The sequence below is a fragment of the Nansenia antarctica genome (genome assembly GCF_963989245.1).
Source record: "Nansenia antarctica genome assembly, chromosome: 1".
Lineage (NCBI taxonomy): Eukaryota > Metazoa > Chordata > Actinopteri > Argentiniformes > Microstomatidae > Nansenia > Nansenia antarctica.
Window position 1 is genome coordinate 40,775,789 of NC_137674.1, and position 9,437 is coordinate 40,785,225.

Consider the following 9,437-nt stretch of genomic DNA (forward strand, 5'->3'; position numbering starts at 1 on the left):
AGCATACGCTACAGCCGTGGCAACTGTTACCGAGGCCATTTGAGCCATCTGGCCAGCCTGAGGAAGTGTCAGGTTGCTGTTGCCCTTCTTACAGCTGGAACCAGACTGTGTGTCCAAACAGACAACAGCAGTCCGCTTGTTTACTTTTCTCCTTAAGATCTGAGAATAGGATCACTGAGTGACACATTATTTCATTTTTTAAGAGGATCCACTGTGGGCCGAACCATAATTTTCATGCTCATCTCCCACTGATAAGGTTTCTGGAGCAAATCAGACGTTAGGATTTCGCCTTACATGCAGAAAGTTTGGGCTTTTGTTACCTACGACATAGTCTCGGCCTTGGACAAGAGGAACCACTGCGCGGCCCTCTTTGTCGACCTCTCGAAGGCATTTGACACGGTCGATCACCACTTGCTCCTAGAACAGCTATCCGATATTGGATTAGATTTAGGTGCTTGTGCGTGGTTCCATGACTACCTTACCCTCAGGCGTCAGTGTATAAAATCTTCACTTGGCAATTCAGATTTTATAACGGTTACAAAGGGTGTCCCTCAAGGTTCGGTGCTGGGCCCTGTACTTTTTACCATCTATATTAATGAACTGGTATCTTCGCTAACCGGTTGCCACGTCCATTTATATGCCGATGATACCATTCTTTATAGTACAGTAGATTCCCCACATGCTGCTACTATCAACTTGCAGCTAGCCTTTAACTCACTGCAAGACGCCCTCTCGAGGCATAAGCTAGTCCTCAACTCGAAGAAAACGAAATTCATGTTGTTTACTAGGGCTAGAAATGTGGAACTTACAAAGCTTCTTATATCCACAGTTGACGGCTCCTCCATTGAGAGAGTTACCGACTACAAATATCTTGGGCTGTGGTTGGATGAGAAGCTATCATTGAAAACGCATGTCGACGACCTCGCCTCCAAACTTCGGCAAAAGGTGGGCTTTCTTTACCGTAATCGGTCTAGCTTCCCCTTGCTTTGCAATGTCGAGGAGAGAGTTGAGAGTTGTTGAGGCGGTATTCCTGTCCATATTAGATTACGGTGATGTTATCTATAGGCATGCAGCTTCATCTACATTGAAACAATTGGACTCAGTTTATCACTCAGCTCTAAGGTTTATTACCGGGGACAGTTATGACACTCACCACTGCATACTTTATGACAAGGTTGGCTGGCCCTCTCTTTCTCTGAGGCGCAGTTACCACTGGAACTTGTTCGTTTTTAAGGCCATCTGTGGCAAGCTTCCTCCTTATATCTCATCATTATTAGACTGGAGTCTTGGTACTTATGTGACCAGATCTAATAGTTGGCTTTCTTTTCGGGTTCCGTATGCGCGTTCAGACCTGGGTAAAACAGCCTTTTTTATTGATGCCCCTAATACATGGAACACTCTGCAGCAAACTCTCCGGTTGGAGGTCCTCCCCTCTGCCTCTACCTTTAAACTCCTGATGCAAAAACTGTATTCCAATAATTGCAATTGTTTTTAGTTTGTTCCTTTTTTTCCCTTTAATCCTGTCTTGCTAACTGTTTGTTTGCCCATCTATATTAATGATCACTATTCTATTGTACACTCGACGTCACTGTAAATGAGGGTGACCTCAGTGCCTATCGAGTTTTTAAATAAAGGTTTGAAATGAAACCTATGGCTAGTTTCTGAGTAAAGCATTATTAGCGTTGTACAGTTTCCTTAAGAGTCATTAACTACTGTCCATGAGGACTCATTCATCAATTGATTAATGTTATTGATTGTCTGGAGAGTTCACAAACCTGGGTGCCCAGATCTTTATCAGTCTCTAGAACCAGCACATCTTGTGCCCTTATTCTAAAATAATAGCTTCTCAAAGATGCATGTGTTTTGTCTGTGAAAAGGATCACAATGAGCATTGTTTTAGTTGCTTCCAATGATTAATAGCTCATTACAAGCCATATATAACCTGGAATTGTTTAACACTGAACACATATTTTAAAGATGCCTAATACTGCCATACATCTACAGATAGAGATGTGTGATTTTCTGTCACACAACATAGGAGAAGACTAAACATTGGTTTCGAAATCAATGTATTAATCGTTGCTATGTTCCTCCTTTATACCTTGATGTAATCACCTGAAATAAATGGTCTGATCATTATCGCTGACATGTTATCAGGACTCAGAAGTTGTCCACAACAAGACAACCTCACTGGCACCCTTATTTATGGAATGACACACGTGTGTGTTTTGAGGTCTGAATTTACAATCCGGTGCCAGTATATTCAAACTGCCAGCACCGTGGCACATTGTCCACATAAATACAGCTTGGTCTCGTAAACTGGGTTATTTATCATTTCATGATCGTCTGCGATCCTTTTCATGACACCAACATATAACAGGTCTGTTTTAGGCCCTGCTTAAAGCCCCTATCAGTAGCCTGCAGGAGCTAGCCATGCAGACAGCGAAGAAAGGGGAAGCCAGACTATAAATCAGGTGGAGGAGTATGTCTGAGTGGAGGGGTTGTAAATCAAGGGGAGCCGGCCCCACAGACGACCCAGGCCACAGTGGCCCTGTTCAGCCTTGCATCGCTGAGCTGGGGGCCTGGAGGTCTGGGGGTCTGGATGTGGGGGAGGGGAGGAGAGATGTAGGATAAGATCGCTAGCTATCCGGTGCTGTGTGGGCCATACTGATATGGATGCTGTATTCGATCAAATTGCAAATTGCTGTCTATGTAGTGACACAGACACGGACAGACGTGTATCTGAGACTAACACACACAATCAGAAATACACATATAGAAAGTAAGACATTAGACATGGACACACAGACACAGGGACACACACACACACACACACAGGTAGATAACAGACAGATAACACGTCAGGGCCAATCGTCTATTAAATCATATTGCACTCAAGGTTTTTTGTGTTGCAATTACAGGCCATTTTCTCCTTAGGTTAGGATGTGTCTGCAGTGAAAAGGAACCATGGTCATACCCCCTCACCCTGTCGATTGAATGGCTTCAATCCAATCAGCAAAAGAAAACAAAGCAGCTTAGCTCATCAAGACAGAGGGGGAAAAAAGGCCCCTCACCTTTTATAAACATTAACAAATAAAACGTTAAATTCCAGATTCAGTGTCCTTTTGTCTATCGCCTAATGTTTTGGCCTGATGCCAAATCAGATGTAAATACTGGATTATTGCTGGATAGAGGGAAAGGCACTCTTAAAAGTCACAGGGCAAGGAATATGAGAAGAAACAAACAAAACTATCCTCTAATACCTTTGACTTTCTCCCAGGATCTCAATCTACTTAGAATAAAAAGAGTGAAAGTTAAGACCTGATTCTTGGTGTATACAAGATATCAATGACATTGCATAACCCTAACCCTTTATAACTATAAACAAAATGACATGTGTAGACGATGGATTGATTTTTGGAGATACAAATAACAAAATAACTGAGATGAGTGAAATATGCATACCTACATTGTCTGCACCAATTATAAGAACAAAAACACAGATTCTCCCAAAGCACCTGCTATAAAGATTTCCAAAGACACGGATAAGGTTCTCTCTCCTCTTGAAAGTGAAAATGCTTTTTGTGTGCTTAAAAAAAAGAAAAAGAGAAAATCAAAGGAAAAATAACTAAAGGATTTTTGTAAAAATCAATTTCCGTCTGGCCAATACCAGCTGTAGAGAGGTGGGTGGGGGGTGGGGGGTTGTGATTAAATCAAAGCAGTAGCAGAATTCTCAGCACAAAAGGATGTGATTCTTACACCTGCCACTGCATGATTGGATGAAGAAAAGGGCTCAAGAGGCCACATTCTCTCTGTAGGCGTCCTTATCACTGCCTGCAGGGCACTACCATTAACCTGCATCTCAGTGGCTAACCGTGCTGAGATTAGCCTTCTGCCTTTACAGCTGAGAGTAGCACACACAGGGATAATACAAATTGCAGCGAGAGCAAACTAAGTAAACAAAAGTCCAAAAGTGTGTATGTCCATGAAGCTTGGGATAGCTACACAGATGAACACCAAAAGATCTATACACTGGTAAAAAATGTATTTTGTATGATGATTTGTAATCATACTCACACGTAAAATTACCGTACAGATTGTGTTACACACCTTCAAAATTTGAATTATTAGAAAGCAGTACTGATATAACAGAGATGCTATTTTACCTTCGTTGCAGAAGCGGCCCTTGTATTCCGTTTTGGAGCAATCGCAGATCGGTTCCCCGTCCATGACGGAACAGCTCCCACCGTTCTCGCACGGGTTCACCGTACACCTCCCATCCGACTCCAGTGGGATCTTCAGGCTGCTGAGGAGAACCGGTTCTGTGTTGCCGTACTTGAGATCCGTGATAACTCCCCTGAAGGGTGGCGCATCGCGCGCTGTAGGCAGCGTGAGTGCCGACGTACGGATGTCCTGTGGAACGCCACCCATGAAGAGGTCGCTGACGATCTTCATGTGCTGGCGCTGGGGCCGCACCTCATCCGCCTTGGCCGCCCCGTCCAGGCCCAGAACAGTCCGCAGGTTGTAGCGGCTGAGCGTGGCAAAGTGCCAGCTGCTGTCGTTGACCCGTTTGTCGGAGACGACCGCCGTCTCAGCACAGTCGATGCTGAACCTCAGCTGCAGCTTCCCTTCCACAACCATGAGCTGCAGGAAGTCGCAGTAGCCGCCGTCGTCGAAGTAGAGAAGCAGCGCGTCAGACGCGCCAGTCTTGAACTGGAAGCTGAGGTCGCTGCGCGTGCTAGCGTCCCAGCGCAGATAGCGTGCCCATTGTCCCGGTGCCCCAGTAAACTCCAGGCTCAGACAGAGGGCCATCATGGTACTGACCAGAAGATGCAGTCTCACAGACAAGCCCAAGGGATCCATGATCGAAAAGGAGTAGGAAGCAGGGAGTTTATAATCCAAAAGGGTTAGATAGCATTGATTAAGATTTGGTCCTTTTATTGAAGACTAAACTGTATCTAGAGTAAGCATCCACGATATAGAATAAGAATTGACAGTATCCGCAGTTGTATCCAAAAGTATGTCCAAGAGATAAGAGACACTGATGAGGATTTTTCTTTACAAAAATAGTAGGTGTGTTTTCATAGGAAGTGGAATTGTAGTAGGGAGAACAGTCAATGAAGTAACAGTCATAAGGCCATTCATATTAGTCTACTATCCAACCACTGTGGATCAATGGACATTTAGGGAGTATTAGCTGTCAGTCCCTTGTGTAAAGAGATGAGGGACAGAGGGAGAAGGGAGGGTAGAGTAGAAGCTAGCTTCTCCTTCCCGTTGAGTCGAAGTTACGCTTTTTTTATTAATCCTTTACACACCAAAGAGGTTGATAAGGAGACTTGTCGCCTGAGGTCCAATTGGACAGACTCTTCTGGCTCTTAGGGTGAGTAGAACATCCTTCTTCATGTTGTCTGCTGGGATTTGTAGTTCATGGGGGAGCCTCTGGATACCCTCAGTTCCATCACTGTCAAAAACAGGGAAGCACAGAATTACACAAAATACATCTCACCATTGATTTTCACCCTGTCCATAAATCCCCCCCCCCCCCCCCCCCCCCCCACACACACACACACACACACACATACCTCTTCTAGCCTGTGTTCGTTTGGCAAAAATGTACATGTTAAAAGTGCTAAGTACCTTGCAAATAATGCTTCTTTTCAAAAAATAGATCAAATGAAACTTGTATTTTTTTTTACTTGTAGATTTTTTCAGTGCATTATTCAATGCATTTGATACAGATAAGATGAACTGTAGCCAGTTATCAAACCTAATTAAAAGTTTCTGTTTCTTTCCCTAACCATTTTCTCAGTAAAGGTTGTTTAGTGCTATCGGTCATCTGCTACGTAAATTAGCCCTATTATTCTCATGGCAGCCCATAACTATCATTCAGCCGAGCAGAGACTGCTTTTATCTGATGACCAGGGAAGAAACAGGATTTTCTGCTGAATATACAATACTGAGAGAGGAGAGACCAGAGAGGGTGGTTGTGGGGTAGTGAAAAGACTGGTGAAGGAGGTAATTTACGCTTGTGAATATGTACACATGCTTTAGTTTTTAGGATTAGAGAAAGATAACGCAGCATTCCATCAAAAGATCTTCGATTTTTGTTCACTTAACCTTTTTCTTTAACACAGAAAGTACAGAGAACAATGTAGGTACCCCCTGCCCCCAAAAACAGATTCCCTTTTTAGTAACCATTTTTATGTTCCCCTATATAATTTGATGGTTACAGTATATTTAAAGATAAGACCTTGACTTACTTAAACTTAATCTTTCTGGTTAGGCTATAAACTGCTTTGGCAAAATGTATGTCCTACACCTTTAACAGTCCTGCCATGCACTGCACCATATCTCAATTGAATTAGGAGGGCCAGAATTATTATTATTAATAATAATAATAATAATAATAATAATAATAATAACTTTTATTTATTCCTGCAAGCGTTGCAGCTCAAAGTGCTCTAAAAAGATTGGTTTTTAGTCTTGACTTGAACATATTTTGCTGAGGTTCAGTGGCGGCTGGCCAATAGAGGGCGCTAGGCCGCTGCCCCCACCTTCCAACGCAGCCCCACTTCCTAGTTGCTACTTGTAAAATATTTTTTTAAATAAACATTGTTTATTCATAAAATGCGGCTGATATTCTGTCGGCGCCTATCAGCATTCATTAAAAATCCTCCAATACAATAAACATTTTATCTGTGTGTGTGTAAAATTCACTGTGAAAATACATAGGGGAGGAGTCGGGGCGCCGGCCGAATGGCAGTCTATGGCAGTCCAAATACTTTTGGCTTACACGTGAGCTGTAGCAGCGCTCCAATTGGCTGTCTCCTATTTCTCGGTCGGGGCGCAAAAAATGCGCCCCGAGCATGCGCAGATTATAGGCTTACCTAGGCTGCAGCCTAGGGCCACTACCACTAGGGGTAGTAAAAATTAAAAAATGCGTGAGACTTGAGAGCCCTGAATATCCGGTTGTTAAGTCTGACGTCAAACGTGACGTTTTGCAATTTCCGGGTCCAAACCAGAAATTCTCCGCACCAGAATACCAGTGTACTACAGCGGTAGAATGACAGTTTAATCGTTTTTTAGACTCGGATCTATTCATACAACAAGGGACACAGCACTTTCCCGTTTTCCCCATATTGTCAGGGTATTTGAGCTTCGGAAAAGCACTATTTAAATATAATGTATTATTATTATTATTATTGCGGCATTTCGAAGACAGCGCCTCAGCCAACTTTGGACCCGGAAACACGTTGCGACTTAACAACCGATATTCGGACACACAACAGGAGAGGAGAGCAACAGAGAGACAGACAACAGGAGAGGAGAGCAATAGAGACAGAACTCAGGTGAGGTGAGCAACAGAGATAGTTCAGGATGATAACAAACAGTTCAGTATGACAGAGACAACTAATAGAAAGACAACTGTATGATTATAGAGTTTACATGTTCAAGGAAATATTGTATGATAATAGAAAGGTACACTTTAATTTAATTAAAGAAGTAACAAAGAACACATTTATTATCACAATTGCATTGTGTTCCATGTCTTTCTCCATTGAATAAATAATGCCTAGTTGAATGGCTAAACAAGACAACTGTCTGGACAGTACTGCTAGAATTATTCACCTTACCGCTGCACAGATAGACAAAGGGTATAAGTCCATTCTGTTAACATTAGGTCTACTCTGCTACCAAAGACTATTCCAGTTGATTTATCAGTTGTTGTGCATTATATTTTTGTCCTTTAATAAGTTATATATAAAAATAATTAAGTTATATATATATATTCTCAGGCTAAAATCGACTGTAAATCCAGATTTTAAAGTTGATATTCTTCCCCGTGGAGCATGCCCCCATAACCTGTGTCCCACCCAACATTTTTATCACCAGCCGCCACTGCTGAGGTTGCATCCCTCATGTAAACTGGCAGTGCATTCCCACAATTTGGGTGCATAAATTGAGAATGCAGCCTCACCAAATCTCTTCTTTTGTATGGCACATTGTGGTACATAGAGAAAACCAGCATCAGAAGACCTGAGACCTGAGAGCTCTATTAGGCTGATATGCTAGCAAAAGGTATTTCAGATATTCTGGTGCTGTGCCAGTGAGAGCTTTATAAACAAGCAGAAGGATCTTGAACTAATCTGAACTTAACAGGAAGCCAGTGTACATATATAGTTATATGAGCTCTTCTGCTTGTTTTGGTTAAAGTTCTCGCTGCTGCAAATGGACTAATTGCAGCTAGCCAATAGCTTTCTTTGGAAGACCAGAAAGGAGACCGTTACAATAGTCCAAAGTGTTACAATAGTCCGGGTAATAACAAAAGCATGCATTAACACTTTTGCATCAGCTTGCCAGAGAACATTTCAAACTTTTGAAATATTCCGTAGAGGATAAAAAGCATTTCTAGTGATAGATTTGATGTGAGGCTCAAAGCTCAAGTCAGAATCTATAATCACACCTAGATTCTTGGCTTCATGTTTGCGGTTTGAAAGCAAGGTTCCCATGGTATTCAACAATTTGTCCTTTTCTGGTTTGTGGCCCAATGACAATAATAATAATAATGATCTGCTGATTATCTCATAAGAGATACAGTAGAACAGACATAACTCTGTGCTCTGCTGCTTCACGATGAAAAGAGGAACCAGACCAGAGCACATGCCTGCATTATCACACAATGCAACGACAGATACTAGAAGAAATTAGTCTTCTGTTCCTGCTTCCTGGTGGAGAGAGATGCATTGACACTTCATTCTGTCCCTCTTGTCCATGTTCCATAAAAACATTATGCAATGATACTCAAGTGCTCTGTAAGAGAAACTCTCTAAAAGAGAGAGAGAGAGAGAGAGAGAGAGATAAGAAACTGACAAACCACAACGTGTCAACACTACACTACTGTCCCCCAATCCAGGATGTACAGTACAGTATGTCAGCACTGCTCTGACACACTCACCAATCCCTGGTGACATATCAGCTTGATGTGTGTCATCGCTGGGTAATGTTGGTCCCAATGTCTGGCCATCAGAAACCCAGGACCGGTGCAGGGTATCATATAACGAAGTGTGTGTGTGTGTGTGTGTGTGTGTGTGTGTGTGTGTGTGTGTGTGTGTGTGTGTGTGTGTGTGTGCGTGTGTGTGTGTGTGTGTGATAAGAAAGTAAAACATCTTTCAGGCCAGAAATATACTGTATACTACAAATATCAACATGAGTATGATTTGTCTTGACAAACACTGTATATCATTGAATTTGTATAGATACAGTATCAATCTGGATTCATCCATGGCCACTTCATGTAGCCACTTCATCATTTCCATTTCCTCCTCTAACCTTTAGGTCTTGCCAACATTTCAGGCTGTGAATCACAAACATTGACAGAAGTGAGTGTCAACTACATTTTCAAACATCCGTCTATCCATCGCAGAAAGGATATTCAT